The sequence below is a fragment of the Eretmochelys imbricata genome, chromosome 26, assembly GCF_965152235.1.
Source record: "Eretmochelys imbricata isolate rEreImb1 chromosome 26, rEreImb1.hap1, whole genome shotgun sequence".
Classification (NCBI taxonomy): domain Eukaryota; kingdom Metazoa; phylum Chordata; order Testudines; family Cheloniidae; genus Eretmochelys; species Eretmochelys imbricata.
The window spans coordinates 640,526-658,200 of NC_135597.1; the positions used below are offsets into that span (position 1 = coordinate 640,526).

The 17,675-nt window shown below is 49.4% G+C and overlaps 1 long non-coding RNA gene across 1 annotated transcript; it reads left to right on the forward strand.

Annotated features, from left to right (window-relative positions):
* Positions 1-40: 40 nt before the first annotated feature.
* On the forward strand, positions 41-14,750 carry LOC144257776 (uncharacterized). Its single transcript, XR_013344588.1, has 3 exons — positions 41-166; positions 13,171-13,234; positions 13,605-14,750. It is a non-coding gene; the product is annotated as an uncharacterized LOC144257776 (long non-coding RNA).
* The last annotated feature ends 2,925 nt before the right edge of the window (positions 14,751-17,675 follow it).

Below are 17,675 nucleotides of genomic sequence, written 5' to 3' on the forward strand. Positions count from 1 at the left end.
AGATTCTGCGCATGCGTCACTCTGCCGTTCAAGGGGCGTGTTCATGCTGCTGTAGCCTGTCACGGGCCCGCGGGCTCCCTGTGGTGCCTCGGGCCCCGCCCGGCGGGTCAGCGCCCCCCCGCCTGGTGCAGCCCACGTGCACGGCCCCCCCATGGCGCAGCCTAAGGTACGGTCGTCCTCCGCCATGGCAGGGTTCCTGGCACGGCCCCTCCCCCCCCATGGCACGGTCTATGGCACGGCCCCGCCTCCCCCCCCCGTGGCAGGGTCTATGGCACGGCCCCGCCTCCCCCCCCATGGCACGGTCTATGGCACAGTTCCTCCCCCCCCCCCCCGTGGCAGGGTCTATGGCGCGGCCCCTCTCCCCCCCCCCCCCGTGGCAGGGTCTATGGCGCGGCCCCTCTCCCCCCCCCCCCCCGTGGCAGGGTCTATGGCGCGGCCCTTCCCCCCCCCCCCCCCCGTGGCAGGGTCTATGGCGCGGCCCTTCCCCCCCCCCCCCCCGTGGCAGGGTCTATGGCGCGGCCCTTCCCCCCCCCCCCGTGGCAGGGTCTATGGCGCGGCCCTTCCCCCCCCCCCGTGGCAGGGTCTATGGCGCGGCCCTTCCCCCCCCCCCCCGTGGCAGGGTCTATGGCGCGGCCCTTCCCCCCCCCCCCCGTGGCAGGGTCTATGGCGCGGCCCTTCCCCCCCCCCCCGTGGCAGGGTCTATGGCGCGGCCCTTCCCCCCCCCCCCGTGGCAGGGTCTATGGCGCGGCCCTTCCCCCCCCCCCCCCGTGGCAGGGTCTATGGCGCGGCCCTTCCCCCCCCCCCCCCGTGGCAGGGTCTATGGCGCGGCCCTTCCCCCCCCCCCCCCCGTGGCAGGGTCTATGGCGCGGCCCTTCCCCCCCCCCCCCCCGTGGCAGGGTCTATGGCGCGGCCCTTCCCCCCCCCCCCCCGTGGCAGGGTCTATGGCGCGGCCCTTCCCCCCCCCCCCCCGTGGCAGGGTCTATGGCGCGGCCCTTCCCCCCCCCCCCCCCGTGGCAGGGTCTATGGCGCGGCCCTTCCCCCCCCCCCCGTGGCAGGGTCTATGGCGCGGCCCTTCCCCCCCCCCCCCGTGGCAGGGTCTATGGCGCGGCCCTTCCCCCCCCCCCCGTGGCAGGGTCTGTGGCGCGGCCCTTCCCCCCCCCCCCGTGGCAGGGTCTGTGGCGCGGCCCTTCCCCCCCCCCCCCGTGGCAGGGTCTGTGGCGCGGCCCTTCCCCCCCCCCCCGTGGCAGGGTCTGTGGCGCGGCCCTTCCCCCCCCCCCCGTGGCAGGGTCTGTGGCGCGGCCCTTCCCCCCCCCCCCGTGGCAGGGTCTATGGCGCGGCCCTTCCCCCCCCCCCCCGTGGCAGGGTCTATGGCGCGGCCCTTCCCCCCCCCCCCCGTGGCAGGGTCTATGGCGCGGCCCTTCCCCCCCCCCCCGTGGCAGGGTCTATGGCGCGGCCCTTCCCCCCCCCCCCCCGTGGCAGGGTCTATGGCGCGGCCCTTCCCCCCCCCCCCCGTGGCAGGGTCTATGGCGCGGCCCTTCCCCCCCCCCCCCGTGGCAGGGTCTATGGCGCGGCCCTTCCCCCCCCCCCCCGTGGCAGGGTCTATGGCGCGGCCCTTCCCCCCCCCCCCCCGTGGCAGGGTCTATGGCGCGGCCCTTCCCCCCCCCCCCCCGTGGCAGGGTCTATGGCGCGGCCCTTCCCCCCCCCCCCCCGTGGCAGGGTCTATGGCGCGGCCCTTCCCCCCCCCCCCCCGTGGCAGGGTCTATGGCGCGGCCCTTCCCCCCCCCCCCCGTGGCAGGGTCTATGGCGCGGCCCTTCCCCCCCCCCCCGTGGCAGGGTCTATGCCGCGGCCCTTCCCCCCCCCCCCGTGGCAGGGTCTGTGGCGCGGCCCTTCCCCCCCCCCCCCGTGGCAGGGTCTGTGGCGCGGCCCTTCCCCCCCCCCCCGTGGCAGGGTCTGTGGCGCGGCCCTTCCCCCCCCCCCCCGTGGCAGGGTCTGTGGCGCGGCCCTTCCCCCCCCCCCGTGGCAGGGTCTGTGGCGCGGCCCTTCCCCCCCCCCCCGTGGCAGGGTCTGTGGCGCGGCCCTTCCCCCCCCCCCGTGGCAGGGTCTGTGGCGCGGCCCTTCCCCCCCCCCCCGTGGCAGGGTCTGTGGCGCGGCCCTTCCCCCCCCCCCCCGTGGCAGGGTCTGTGGCGCGGCCCTTCCCCCCCCCCCCCGTGGCAGGGTCTGTGGCGCGGCCCTTCCCCCCCCCCCCGTGGCAGGGTCTGTGGCGCGGCCCTTCCCCCCCCCCGTGGCAGGGTCTGTGGCGCGGCCCTTCCCCCCCCCGTGGCAGGGTCTGTGGCGCGGCCCCTCCCCCCCCGTGGCAGGGTCTGTGGCGCGGCCCCTCCCCCCCGTGGCAGGGTCTGTGGCACGGCCCCTCCCCCCCCCGTGGCAGGGTCTGTGGCACGGCCCCTCCCCCCCCGTGGCAGGGTCTGTGGCGCGGCCCTTCCCCCCCCCCCGTGGCAGGGTCTATGGCGCGGCCCTTCCCCCCCCCCCGTGGCAGGGTCTATGGCGCGGCCCTTCCCCCCCCCCCCCGTGGCAGGGTCTATGGCGCGGCCCTTCCCCCCCCCCCCCCGTGGCAGGGTCTGTGGCGCGGCCCTTCCCCCCCCCCCCGTGGCAGGGTCTGTGGCGCGGCCCTTCCCCCCCCCCCCGTGGCAGGGTCTGTGGCGCGGCCCTTCCCCCCCCGTGGCAGGGTCTGTGGCGCGGCCCCTCCCCCCCGTGGCAGGGTCTGTGGCGCGGCCCCTCCCCCCCCCGTGGCAGGGTCTGTGGCACGGCCCCTCCCCCCCCGTGGCAGGGTCTGTGGCACGGCCCCTCCCCCCCCCGTGGCAGGGTCTGTGGCACGGCCCCTCCCCCCCCGTGGCAGGGTCTGTGGCACGGCCCCTCCCCCCCCCGTGGCAGGGTCTGTGGCACGGCCCCTCCCCCCCCGTGGCAGGGTCTGTGGCACGGCCCCTCCCCCCCCCGTGGCAGGGTCTGTGGCACGGCCCCTCCCCCCCGTGGCAGGGTCTGTGGCACGGCCCCTCCCCCCCCGTGGCAGGGTCTGTGGCACGGCCCCTCGCCCCCCGTGGCACGGTCTATGGCACAATCCCTCCCCCCCCGTGGCATGGTCCCTGGCACGGTCCCTCCACCCCCCGAGGGGTCACTGATTAAATTAATAGGCAGCAGGTTTAAAACAAACAAAAGGAAGTACGTCTGCGCACGATGCACAGCCAATCTGTAGAACTCGTTGCCAGGGGATGTGACGGCCAAAAGTATAACTGGGTTCAAAAAGAATTTGCAAAGTTCCTGGAGGATAGGTCCAAGATGGTCAGGAATGCAATTCCGTGCTCTGGGTATTCCTAAGTCTCTGACTGCCAGAAGCTGGGACTGGATGATAAGGAATTGATCACTCGATAATTGCCCTGTTCTGTTCATTCCCTCTGATGTATCTGGTACTGACCTCTATCAGAAGACAAGAGACTGGGCTAGATGGACTATTGGCCTGGCCCAGTGTGGCCATTCTTATGTTCTTATCAAGCATGCTATGACACTGACTATTTTTCTGGAGCCATAGGGAGCACTCACAGACACGGGGACACCATACCATGCATTATGGGCCATGTGGAAGAAGACATGGAAGCAGTTACTTAAAAAGCTGACAAACAGAAAGTTGAGGCAAAGCAGTGTGGATGGGGTGGAAATGGTGTGAAGCTGAACAAGGGAAGATAAGTAGGGAGAGGCAAAGTTATATAGGGCAGTGTTTCTCAATGGCTGGTCTGTGGACTGGCGCCAGTCCACAAGATCTCCCTGACACAGTTAAGGAAGGCAGCAAGCCAGTCCCTGATATCAGAAGGGTTGAGAAATGCTGATACAGAGTATGGAAGGTGGTCACAAGCAGTTTGAATCTGAAGCAATCGTAGATGAGCAGCCAATGGAGGGATTTGAGTAGGGGAGTGATATGATCAAAATGGCAATCAGGGAAGGTGACATTAATGACTACATTCAGTCTTGCCAACCCGAACCATTCAAAATTCATGAGTCAGGCCCCATAAATCATGAGCTCTTCAAATTTTATTGAATAATTATTTTGGGTTTTTTTAATTTGTCTTTCGCTTTTTGAGTCTTTAGGGTCATGTTTTTCCGCTTTTCTCTGCAACCACAAGATCTGGAAATGTTTTTTTAAATGAAAGTGGAGACTCTCCCATAATTACATAACTGTAGGAGCCAGGGCTTTAAACCACCAAATGTCGTGAGACTTGTAATAAAATCACGAGAGCTTCGAATGCCGTGTTTTTGATATGGACTAAAGGGACTGGGAGCCAATGACTGTATGGAGGAAACCAGAGAGGAGGTTGTTGCAGTGGTTGAGGTAGGTTACAATGATTTGGCTTTGGGAATAAAAGGATGGATCTCAGAGAGATTGAGCAGGAAGGAGTAGCAGGATTTGAACATGGCCTGGATCCAGACTCATTCTCTCTTTCTCAATAGGACTCAGGACATACTTGAATTTTTTAAAGACATTTTCCCTATCTGTAAAATCAGATTATTGACTACTACTGATATTTTCATCTATTAAAACTGATAGCTTCAAGTCCGTCATACATTGTCACCTTTGCTTGTTTGGTTCCTTCATTTCCAGTTTGTAGCAACGTACTGAGCTGCACTGTAAATATCATCATCTCTATTGATTATGATATTCATATCTTGCTCTTAAATCAACCCCTAGCTTCAGACACTCTTGAAGTGTCCTCCTTGCACTGAAAACATCATCATTAGCGTGCCTGATATGACAACCGCTGTTCTCTCCCATTAAAACGCTCTGTTCATAACACTACACATTTCCATTACAGCATAAAGATGGAATAGATGCCGTGGCAGAACAGAGCTTGACTCTTGACCTACTTTCCTGATACTTAACTGCTTTCTTGTGCCTTTTAAATTCTGAATTATGACCTTTTGGTTATGGCACAGACAAATTGGCCAACTGCAACAAAATCCTGTTTTGTGAAAGAAAGTGCTTTGGTTGCATAGACTCATGCTTCATTTAACCAGGTGTTTGCAAAGAATACTCTTCGTACTAAATGTTATTAGAAATACCCCCAGGAACATGGATATCTGGATTTTTATAGCTCCTCCTCTGCTTGTTTTTGACACACATTCAGTTGTTTGGTGCTCTACTCAACAGCTTCTACTAAAACACATTTCTTTACTTATTCTATGCACAATGTGTTGTGTGCCTGGATGCCATGGTGGCACGTGTAATAAATAATAAATGTACTTCCTCTGGATTGTGGGCTGAAATGATTTCTGAGGATGAAAGATACGAGAAATTCACATCCTTTAATAATTAGCACAGTGTGAAGAGTGTACATTTAGCTGCGGTAGCGGTGGAGGACAGGAATGGATGGTGTGCAAAAAAAATTGTCTAAGTTCCCAGTTCTTTTTAAAAAACTATTCTGTTTGGCCATAGGCCAAGAAACGCTGTTTTCCAACAGAAATACACATCCTGAATTCCCTTAAACCTTCTCACATTGCTTCGAAAGTAAGACGCAAACACAGGAAATCTCAATGTTTGAAATGTCAGTGGAATTCAGATGAAAGTGAACCATAAATGCCCTCTGGATGGTCTTTATGTTTGATATATTGAACTCCATCCAGCTTTCTGTGGACACTTTTTCTAGGAAAGTTGATAGAGATTGGCCATGGTGTCTGTGGCCATAAAGTCCCGTCTCCACGTTGCTGTGCAACATCTTGTGTGCCATTTGCACCCTGGCTGTCACCTTTTTTACCCAGAGGAGGCTGCATTTATGGGGTGACATAATGTAGATATCAGTAGAGAGAGAATTGGGGAAGTGCTTGGGGCTCGTTAGATGGAACGTGATGTATAAATGTAAAATATTACTGTATTAGATGTTACAACAAAGGGTCAGATCTCAGAGAGATGTTCACTTAATTACTGGCTCATTGACTCATACTAATCCGTCTGTATAAGTGTGATCAGTGTTCAGGCAACAGGAGTAAGAACTGATTTAAATTTCATGTCGGTAATTGTTCAAGTTTTGCTGCATATATGTACTACAATGTCACCATATTCATCACCTGCAAAAGGAATGCTCAAGAAAGAGCAGTCTTTTATGAAGGATGTTGCGGCCCCAATCAACCTTTGCCAAGGGCTGCCAGTGAGTTTTCTTCAAACTTCTCATATGAGTGGAGCTCTCACACTAGCTGGTTGATGTACCATACTAGTTGCCACTCAGCATGCAGTCCCACACAGGAGGTTTCTTAACTAAACCTGGATCTTCATAAGGAACATTATGGGATGTACACATGTTCTGAATAGGAAAACGGGCACACTGCCCCTGTCGAACGAGCTAAATCCTGCCCTAGATGTGTGAGCAGATTTGGGCTCTTAATTTTGCAGGGGGGATGGTAGTGGAAAACGAGCATATTGCTGAGCTGTGGCCCCAGGCAGCCATGAAGTCCTCTTGGAGTCCAAGCAGTAGAAAGGTTCTGGCCCCTCTGCTCCCTAACTCACCGACCAGTTCCCTGTTACCACCAAGGAAACTATCACTGTCCTCTTTTTTTTTTTTTTTTAATTTACATTTTCAAGGGACATTTCATCAGTATCCTTTTCTCTCAACCTTGTTTTTCTGCTTTTCCCTTGAAACTGCAGGACCCTTTACTGGCACTGCTTTGTTCTTCTCTGCATAGTTGGTTTGTATAGATGCACCCCTCCCCAAAGATGCTTCTTTGCAGGCATTGTGTGTATTCCTGAATTGTTTTACTGGTGTTTTTAGCATGGGGCTGTTTATACCTAATACCCCCATCCTGCCCCAGAAGACTGGTTTAGCGGTGCACACAGATTCCACAGCCTCTAGTAGGTCAGGAAGAAAACATTTTGTTTTGCAGAAACAATCCCTCCGACTTTAGCAAGTGAGTTCAAGAAACTCACCATATGACCAGAGAGCCCAGATCTGTCACAGTGATGACTGAAACCCAGAGACAAATCGTGTCTCAGCTATATTTTGTATTTGTTTTACAAGACCTCCTTTGTCAGATGGCTTCTAATGCCAAAGATTGTCTTCCTGGGCTCAGAGGATCTGCTGTATTTGGAGAGTAAAGAGAGGCCAGGACCTCTGAAAGCTTCAAGCAGGGATTGGACATTTCTATTGAGAACACTCATATCCAGCGTTATAATAGTTAATGCTAAAAAGACTTTTTAAGGAGTTAAAAACCTCACGCTTCAGGGCCAAAGCCAACCTCTAACTATGAGGCCTTAGGAGGAGATCTGCCCATGACTGCCCTAGATGGATCTGTTAGTTCTGATCCAGTCTGGCAATTCCTAGCTTCTGAGGTAAGGAGTTTTCCTCTTTCATTATCCCATCCCAAGAGCACTCTACCCAGCTCGCTGTTCCCACACTCCTCCAATAAAAAGGAGAACTCAATTCCCCTTTTGCTGAGTTAATAGTTTCTGTACAGGGAGTGAATAAGGCACTGCTGATGTAATGCTGGGTTCTGAGCCTCTTCTTTAAAACTCCCAAAGTCCTTTTCAAGATAGATCTTTGCTCCCCCCCCCAGCTCTTCATCCTATTTAATTGGCTGCAGATAGCCATGGGACTGGCCATATGGATTTAATAAGAATGTTTTCAGTATCTCCTATGTTGTCTCCTACATCATATAGAAAGATGTGTCAAACACATTTAATTAGAAACAGATGGAAATGAATCCTTATCTTGGAAATGAATCCTTATCAATTAACTGCCCAGAGTTGTCTGGGCAACTTTTCATCATGTAGGTAATTATTAAAATCCCAAAGCTGTTTGGTCTCCGGTTCAGACTCACATTAGTCTGTTGGTGTCCCAGTGACTTGGTGTCCCAGTGTGACGCCAAGTGTTGCCTGCTCAATTTCAAGTGTCTGATCCTCTGCCATTGCCATTGAGCAGGGGGTTGGACTAGATGGCTTCCTGAGGTCCCTTCCAGCCCTGATCTTTTAGGATTCTATGGTGTTAAAGGGAGTTTTGCCATTAACTTAGTGGGAGCAGGATTGGGACCTAAGTTAGAAAGCAGCAAATAAACAGCTCCCATTGTCTCCCTGTGCTGCTGAGAATGTCGGCAACTGACTTGCAAATAGTCTACATGAAACTCCACCACAGAGCCTCACAGGCTTGTGAAAATATTCACTCTCCAGGCTGTTACTGCCCAGAGTGTTAATTTCATTGTGTTTTCTTAGGAAGCTGAGCTGGTGGGAACAGATTGGCATTTGCTCCAAAATTATTCCAAGTTTATTTTGCTGATAAACATATGATAATTTCCAGGCCCATTAACCTTTGACCTTCAGACTCCTGTTTTTGCTAGATGCAAGCAGGGTCAAAGGTTATTTAGTATAAGGAAACCTTGAAAACTAGTTATGAGAGCTGGGCAATCAGCAAGAAAAATCATCTCTGTGAGTTTTAGACTAGAATTTTGCATCCACTGTATTCACATCCATTTTTATTCACTTTATATTAAAATTAATCAGAACAAATGATTGTGCAAAGTGCATTTCAGGCTAATAGCTGAAATCACAAATTTGTGGTGAAGCAAAATTTGTTTGGGGCAGAAATAGTTTATGAAGGTTAGATTACACACTCATGAAACATATTGCCACATGACTTAGTACAACTCAAATAGTGAACACTCGATGGAATACTTGCAGTGACCAGTTCCTCAGCTCATGGTCTGGTGTTGTTTGCACCAACAACTGATGATTGTAAACAGCAAGGAAATTTATAAAAGCTACAGTCTGTTCACAGACAAACCATACATAAGAAAAGGGACAAAAAGTCACAGAATTACTTGTTTCTTGTGAATTGTTTGCTCAGCTCCACATAAACCTGGTTGCACCAAAACTTCCCCTCCTACCACTTCCTCTGGTTCTGCCACAATAACCCACTCGGTCTTTAGAAAGCTTATTATGTTGTGGGAATGTTTCTATTCATTAAGGGCCTGATCCAAAACCCACTGAAAGATTGCCATGGACTCAGTGACAGCTGGATCATACTGCTCTTTTCTAACACTCTTGTCTTAACAATAACACCGTATTCTCAAGAAGCTCTGTACATCTAAACCCTGGAACAAGGCTTTAGCCATTTTAGCTAGTTTTAGTTGGTGTTCGCCGGAACATTTGCAGCTCTCTCTCATCTTGATTTGCAGCACTTTTAAAAGCACTTTTTACACACAAAATATAATAAAAATGATAACGTGAAGCAGTTGGGAAAGCTCAAGTTCTCACGGGGGAAAGATACTGCACTTCCTACGTAGCTGTTGCATATCCCTTCCAGAGGCAAGGTAATTATTGAAAGAGCTTTCTCTGATATTCCATACACTCTGCCATGTGCCCATAGGACATACCCTAACGCTTATCTGCATGTATAGTAAATACATACATAAATAATAACTCATCTTATGCAGTGCCACTGGCATGTATGGAGCTTTGCAGGCAATTAAAAAACAAGTCTTTGCCCCAGGGAGGCTATAGTCTAAATTAGCCTAAACACAGTGAGCAATGAGAGTAAACAAAAGGCAGAGCATAGGAAGATGAAGGATACAGCTGTGACTGACCCTGAGATGTGCTTACTGTTACATACAAGTATCATTAGTTCACCTTTCTAATGTATTAAAATTAGGCTTCCCTGGATAGTCAGTAGGTGGCACTCTTCCCCTCTAAGTGAGTAATGATCTGATGCCCCACATGAAATTAGGGGGCACATTGCTGCTGGATGGGCAGTCTTTGAGAGGGGATGCAAAACTGGACTGCAGACCCTTGGGACTTTTGCAAGAGCAGGCATGTTAACCCTGATGTCCAGGCCAAATTCCACTTTGGGTAATTACATCCTGCCTTTGTAAATTCTCCCTGGAGTTTCATACGATACAGTATTCTTCTTCACTCCCTCTTGGAATTGCTTTTCTGAAGCAGTCGCTATTAAATACCTTTGCTGTTCTGCCTAGAAGTAGCTGCACATTGCTGCTGGGAGTAGTGGTTGTGATCCCTGTATAGTGTACCTACTACGTAAAAACTTTGGGTTCCTTTGAGTTGGAAGGTATTATTAATTATCATTATTATACAGTATCAGATATTGGTGGTTTTCTTCTGACACATACAATTACTGCAGTTAAAATTAAATGCAAGATTCTTTGAAGCTAGCTAGGAGACCCTAGAAGTGTCAATCGGAGGAGAATGAAGATGTTCCCCATCCATATGGAACTTCTGAGGGTCCTACAGGGTATTTTCTGTTTGCGTGTACAGGTGTCACGTTACCATGCTGATTCAGAGCTGAAGAGACAGGGTTGAAAGAGCAAGAATACATTTTCCAGAACCCCTGGGAGCCCAGCATGGATATATTCTGGGTAACAGGAAATTACATTTGCCCAGAGATAGTTTAGTTTGAAAGCTGTTTATATAGTGGGAAAATCCATATGCTACAGCTAAATGGGATCTGGATTTAATGACATTATTTAGAAACATTTTAACTAAACAAAAATGTAAGACAAGAGTGAGTGAGTCTTCCCGGGAGATGGAATGCTTCTGTTTAGTATAACAAGTGTAAATGTGGCCTCCACAAAACCTTGGAGAGAGGGCAGTGCCCTCTCAGCAAATTAAAAGACCAGGAAAATGAGGGAAAGAGTTGAAAATTTTAGAGCTTTCTATATTAAGTGGTGGATGTGGGGTTAAAACAAAGCAGCCTCAGAATACTGCATGCCTGAAGCCCCACTCATCAACAAACAGTGTTTAAGTCACACAGGAGAGATAATGGGACTGAACATTTTTGCAAGACCTGTTGGCTACTTACTTAATGCATGTTCATGTTAATTAGCAAAGTATTTACAAAGAACTCCTGTAGAACCTTTTGCTAATAGAGTCACACAGCACCCCATCCCTTCCTCCTCCAACCTCCACAGCAGGGAGTAGTTCTGTAATTTGCCTACCAAGAAAAATCATCTAGAATCTTTTCATTTCATGTATTGAATGCTTGAAGTATGAGGTGGTGACACATTTGGCTGCCTCTTCAAATGTGCACTCAGAAATAGCTGTGATAGGACTTGACCTTTCTGGCTCGCAGTCTGATTCAGGCAGAGTATGTCACAAATGGAATGCACTGTGCCCCAGAGGAAGAAAGCTGACCACCCTATGCACTAAGACTGGTTACCATCCAGACAAAGGGCCACAGGACTCACAGTGTTAATGAATCCTGGCACCTGCTTTATGAAATTGAGGAAAGCTGATCAGATAGTGACAATTAGTGGAAATCTGGAAAGAAAAAAATAAGGCGAAAGATATGGCAGGTGCACATGGGCCAAGTAGTTTAGGTTGTTAATTATTCAGTATTGTTCCTAACACTAATCCAGAGCTAATAGGGGTTTTTACCCTGAAACTGTGGGTAATTTTGGTTCTTCTGGAAGTAAGACACTGATTGCATAGATTGCATAAGCATCTAAAGAGATTTAACCCCCATGCCCAGCCTCCCTGAGCTGTGACTGCCAAGAGTGGATGTTTGTCTGATGATAGAGAAAGAAGCCTTCTATGGATTAAGTAGAGGTCATTAAATTCATTTCACTGGTGACCTAATGTGTACATGACCTTCCTGTCCCAGTGTCAGACTAGCTCACTGTGTCCCCTAGGCATCTATCTGCACTAATATTGGCCAGAAATCACTAGGTCTGTTCTACTCATGCTCATATTGACACAACAGCTCAAAACCAGTGATGGTTACCACTTTGTTCTAACATGGAGCTTTATCATCGCCATCTATAAATCATTTTCCATGGTATTGCTGACATAAGAGCTGGGCTCTCTAGTCCACTTCTCATTGGAGCTGGGTTTCTTTGCTCATCTAACTTCCTCCATCACATAAGGGGAATTCAGCTCTCTTGTAAACTTTTCCTCCATTAAGAAGTATTACTGAAGCATCATAGAAATTAGAGATGGCAAATCAAAAGCTACTGGGAAACCACAAGATGGGTTACTACAGGCCATCAGACAATGGCCAGGCTCTTGGACTGATATCCTCTTCCTCTTGGAAGGAGGGGGAGGTCTAGTTTGAGCCATAATTGAGCATTTTTGGCTAAGCCATGCCTGTATAATCTGCAGTCTTAGTTCCATGGTTCATTAGTCAGACCCCAGATGGCCTTTTGTCTTTGCTTTTCCTGGGATTCTTTTTCTCCCTTGGAAGTTGTGAAATCACAAGGCATCTGAAGATATTATTCTAAGGTTAGGAAATTAGCTAATCAGTGAAATGCTTATTAAGATAATTATTGGAAACCATTATTTGGTGCAAAAATCATGGGTGGCTACGTTTTATTACTATTGTTTCCTCTCCTCCCACAATGGCAGTTACACCTCCCTGTTTGTCATCCCTGCATAATTGCTGCAGTGCGTTTGTCCAGTTGCTGGCAACGCTCAGATCAAAATGGCTGCTCAGCGGGATGCGTTGGCAGGCTGTTCAAATTTCCGGTAATGTGCATGGTGGACGGTCGAGTTTTCTCACGATGCACCCCGGGCAAAGAGCTAGAGCAGCCACATTTCAGGAGGGCATTAGGGAGTCCGGGCTCAGGTCTGTGTGCTGTAGTGGAGATGCCAGAGCCCCAGGTTTGAGACCCAGGTAAAACAGCCTTCACCTAGGGTCAACAATTAGCATAGAGGCTAAATCCCTGGTTTCTCTAACCCAGCATCTGCTGACTCAACTACCACTCACCCTAGGCTTACACTGTAGTGTAGACATTCATTTATAGTCTATCAGAGGGGCTGGTTGGGCTCTTGGAAAGTTTGAAGTCCCTATACATTTTGTATCTGTTACCACTGTATCTCTTCACTAACTAACTTTTATCCCTCTTCTTGCTGCTTTGTGTAGGAGATTGTATTGTTATTAAAAATAATAGGAATAAAGTTAGAAAAAGCAGGAAAATGCCTTTATCGTAGGGAATCATTATACTTCTTGCTTTAATAAATCTTGACACCCCCTTGCTCCAGCTCTGAGGCTTTAATAAAAGAGCAATTTATTACAACCTATTATAAACAGCAAGTCATGTTGGGACTTAGAGACATTCCTTCCAGATTCATGTTTCAGTGCCTTTGTTTGGAGCTCTACTGAACAATTGATAACCTAGAAGCCTCTGCTTAATTACAGGTGTCCATTCCCATGCCCACTGCCTCTTTCCTTCTCAGCATCAGAAGGCTCAGTGCAGAACCAGGTACAGTATCAATTACATGATGCTTTCTCATGCAGCTTTTGTATTAAATACATGCAAATGAAGAAAGCTAGCTGACTGGCTAGCTACACAGCCACTAATAGGGCTGGTCCGGGATTACTCTGGACTTCTAGGCCAGTAGAAGCAAAACATTTTGGGCTGGTCAGTTGCATTATTTGTGTAACTCTGACACTGATGCACAATGCTGTTCAAGACATGAATTGAAGAGACTCCTTGAGCCAAAGAGCTTACAATCTAAGAGATGATGTATAGCAAACAGGTCACAGGCTTAACTCAAACCCAGACTTCTCCATCGTGCGAGGTCTTTGGATCTGGTGTTGAGGTTCAAGTGCCATCTCTGATTTATTTTTAGGAGCACCACCTGATGGGATGATGGCAGCATAATGCTTTGTGCAGCTTGGACAGTCCTGTATCTATGCCCAAACCCACGGAACAGAACACCAGCCCAGCTGGTCTCAAAGAGAAACAGATTGGATGTCTGTCTAAAAGATATGCTCTAGGTCACCAGAAGTCACTCAATAGTGCTTGATAGTGTTCGCCTATATTACAGGTAAGAATAACTCCCTGCTCTGCTGGAATCACTGGAGGACATTTTATTGGCTGTGTTATGCAGGAGGTTGGAAGAAAACTCATCCTAAGTCACTTCACTGGCCAGGAATTCACCCAGGATTCTAGACTGAAATTTGCTGGTGGAAACACTTTTGTTTCATATTTTGTTGAAGTTGAATGTTGCACAGTTCGGAGAACATGTGTTTTTTCTCCCAAAACTTTGTTCTGTTGCAAGCAGATGGATGAATGGACAACCCTGAAATGATTAACCCTGTGTGGTGAAAGATAGCCTGCAAACCTTGTAGGGCAGCTCTAGCCTGCTGGCTGACTCTCTCCTGCTCATGTGTGGCTTGGGCCTACTGGTCTGACTGGCTGGCTGGGATGCATCCTGCAAAGAAGAAGTGGAGTACAGAGATCCAGTTAGTGTTCACACTTTTCATGAACCAGCAAGAACATCATCATCATCATCATTCCTGTAGTGCCTAGAGACCCCATCTGAGATTGGGGCCCCATTGTGCTGTGTGCTTTACATGGTACGAGCTGGCCTCGTCTCCAAAGATCTTAAAATCCGAATAGACACTGTAGACAAAACATGGGAGAAAGGAATTATTCTTTTAATAGTTAATACGACATAAGTATTGCCTTCAACATTGTTACTGTCCAAATTAATTTGGAACTGTTTGGCAAATCTCTAGGTACCATGGCAACAAAACTACACATTTGAATGTATTAAAAATCACACAGTAAATAAAATCACATAAAATTTCAGAAGTTGCATGTCAAGAACTTTTGGTGCACGTGTGTGTCAGAGAGCGCAATGGCCACGGACAGCTCAGCCTGTGTAGCTCCCATATCTGAACAGGCCTAGATTAAAGAAGTGTGGAGTCCTTTGTGCCGTTCTGAGTGAATTTAAGACGAGGTTTCTTAACAAATTGTTGGTGCACTTGTTTGGCACATCTGCAAATGTAAATGACCAAGCCTAAGTGCCATAAAATGCAAAAGTGACTCAGCCCATCTTTTCATTAAGGAAATTCTCTTTTTCTGTTAGTTCTTGGCATCATTTTGTTAAAACACTTCATTTTTCCCCCAACATCTTTTTCATTCTTGCTGAGAAGAGGATTATGAAATTTTACAGTGCAGTAATAAACCATTATTATTTATTAAATAAGAAGGCCCTGTAAAAATAGAAGGGAAATTCAATCCAGATGCTATCTATTTCAAGGGCATTTGAATTCCAGATGTTGGTAGTAAAATGTGGTGTCTAATTCATGTTGTTGGAGAGAAAATGCTCCTGGCTGGGTAACCTGCCCTTACTTATTGAGATTGTGTATTGTTTCCTGGGCCCGCCCACCTCAGGCATGTTAGAAAAAGCGACAGCATCTAACTGTGGGATTAGACTTTATTCCTCTGCTGAACATACTTTTCTGCATTTTTATGGCTCAGGGTGAGATTGTAAGCACATCCAATTGACTTAGTACTTGCTTTATGAAGGTAATAAACCAACAGCTCATAGAACCCTGCAGCCATGTTCGTACAAATGATCTGAGAGGATCAGAGCCATGTTGGACACAGACAGTTATTCACAAATCACTAGCAAGTGTTAGGATAAAAAAAAGATCAGAGTGTGATACCTCATTGGCCTGCACTACTCATTATTCGTGTCCCTTAAGAGGCTGCCGACGCACCCTCTTCACACTGAGGCAGTGGGTTCCACTTTGCGTTTCATAGTATCTGAAGGGATCTTGGGGTAAGGAGAGGTGCTGGATTGGTAGCCCTGGAGAGCAGTGTATTCTGCTTAGCCCTAGGCCAGGTACAGCATCAGCCGTGGTAGTGTAGCATTGCGCCCCCGAGACCCAGGCCTCCCATCAATATGCAGCATCACTGCTGTGAAGGCGCGATAATTTGACCTGCATGCTCCCTTAATATGTATACGCTGTCTGCTCTGAGAATGTCTGTAGGGCACTATCCAGCCCGAATGTTTGCTCTGTGCCATAACCACAGTCTGTTCTGAGGGGGAATTTCCCTAGGGAGCCATTTCTGCCTTTCATGGCTACCCAGGACTGCTAGGGCAGGAGTCTCAAACTCTGCCCAGCCTGTTATGGAGATTGAACCCTTGGGAAATATGTGGCTGTGCCCAGCCAACTACGACCCCTGGCTGTGTGGTCCAAAGGCCTCTGCCTGCTGGGCTCTGTTACGGGCTGAGCAGATAAAAGAGTGATTGATTGTGGTGAGTAGAGTGGCCTAGCTTGGTGCCCTCGCTAGTCAGCTAAGGCAGGAGGTGCACACTGGTTTCTCGGTAGAGAGCACACCATTTTGGTACGTTGTGGACAGAGAATATCGCTGAATGTGGGACATCACATTCTGTCAAACCAAAGTGAGGCTTTACTGTCTCTCGGAATGTCTCTATGCAGGCCGTACTGGGGGAAGCATGTAGGAAATGACATACAGCATAATAGGTAAACAGCTCAAACACCACGTCATCTGCTAAGGATGCTGAAAGCAGATAGTGCTGCACGGTTTGGATGCAATGAATGGGTACTGTAGGTAGCCATGCGATGAGAATGGGTACTTAGTTACCACCAGTGTGGGGGCATTAGAAATACCTGGATAGATAGATCCAGAGTCATTTTAGTAACAAGGGGAAATTGAATTGGTACCTGAAGGTACTGTAAGGCGTCAAATGGCCAGTATAGTGGTTTGCTGGGGGAGCCCTTAAGGGCACACCAGATCCATAGAGATTTTGCTTCCATGAGGTCTTTTCCAGAGGAAAAGCCTTGGCTTTGAACCCTCCAGTCATTGAAGAATGGACCCTGGATGTTGCAGGGTAAAGAGTCAGCAAGTCTGTCCAATTGATCAGTCACTGTCTGTTTTTAGTGCTTCCCTCCCAGGACACAGTACCCAACTGGGCACTGATGCGCAGGCATCCGTCTCACCACTGGAGACCCTGGTGATACAGAAGGCCTGGAAACTCCACCTAAGCCTTCCTCCACTTGGTTCCATTCTATCTTCTAGATGATGCTTGCATATAACTGTCCCACTGTTCCCACACTGGGCAAAGTCTATGGAGGCTCCATTGGTAATGATGGTAGGAGAATCTTTCTCCACTGCTTTCTGCCTCTTGTGATGCTCCATCAAGAGGAGGAGAAGGTAAAGAAACAAATGCAGGGAAACAGCTGTTTATGCCTCTGAAGTGCCTGATATGTAACAACTGAGGCTAATGGGTCTGCTCCCATTAACATAAACGTTTTCCCAGGGACTGCAAAGGGAGCAGCACTGGACTGTCAAAGAGAAACCACACAAAGGTCACAAAACAAGTTTTATAAAAAAAATAGAAAATTTGAGCAAGTTCCCGCTGCTGGATTGCCCTGAGAAGTGGAGCTTCCTTTTGCTGCTTTCATCCGCTGTTTCTGTCAATATCTGCTCAACATTGAGGAGCTATTTTAATGAGGACAGGGTTGGCAAGGCTGCTGTTTATTTTCATTGTAACTGTAAAATAGATAGATCGATAGCTGCACCCCCCATCAGTTTCAGTGGCACTCCATGCATCTTCACCAGCAAAGGGTTTGTTCCTATATGTCTGAGAACTTCCACTATTAAATGTGTTCTGTGAAAACTTTCTAGTTCCCCTTTGCCTCCTCCTGCCTGTGTGCCTCGGAGACCTTGTTCTAAGGCATTGTCCCTAGTCTGTGTGTCACATTTACAGTTTGGTGAAGATATTGCTCTTGTGCGGGTAGTTTCTGGTCAGTTCACTCCAGCTGTGGGGCATTGCCAGCACCCTGAGAGGGAGATGGCAGATTCTGACAGGGTCACTAAACACTCTGACTTTGAAGAACTTCTCCTTTTTGATGGCACCTCAGAGACTAACCAATTTATT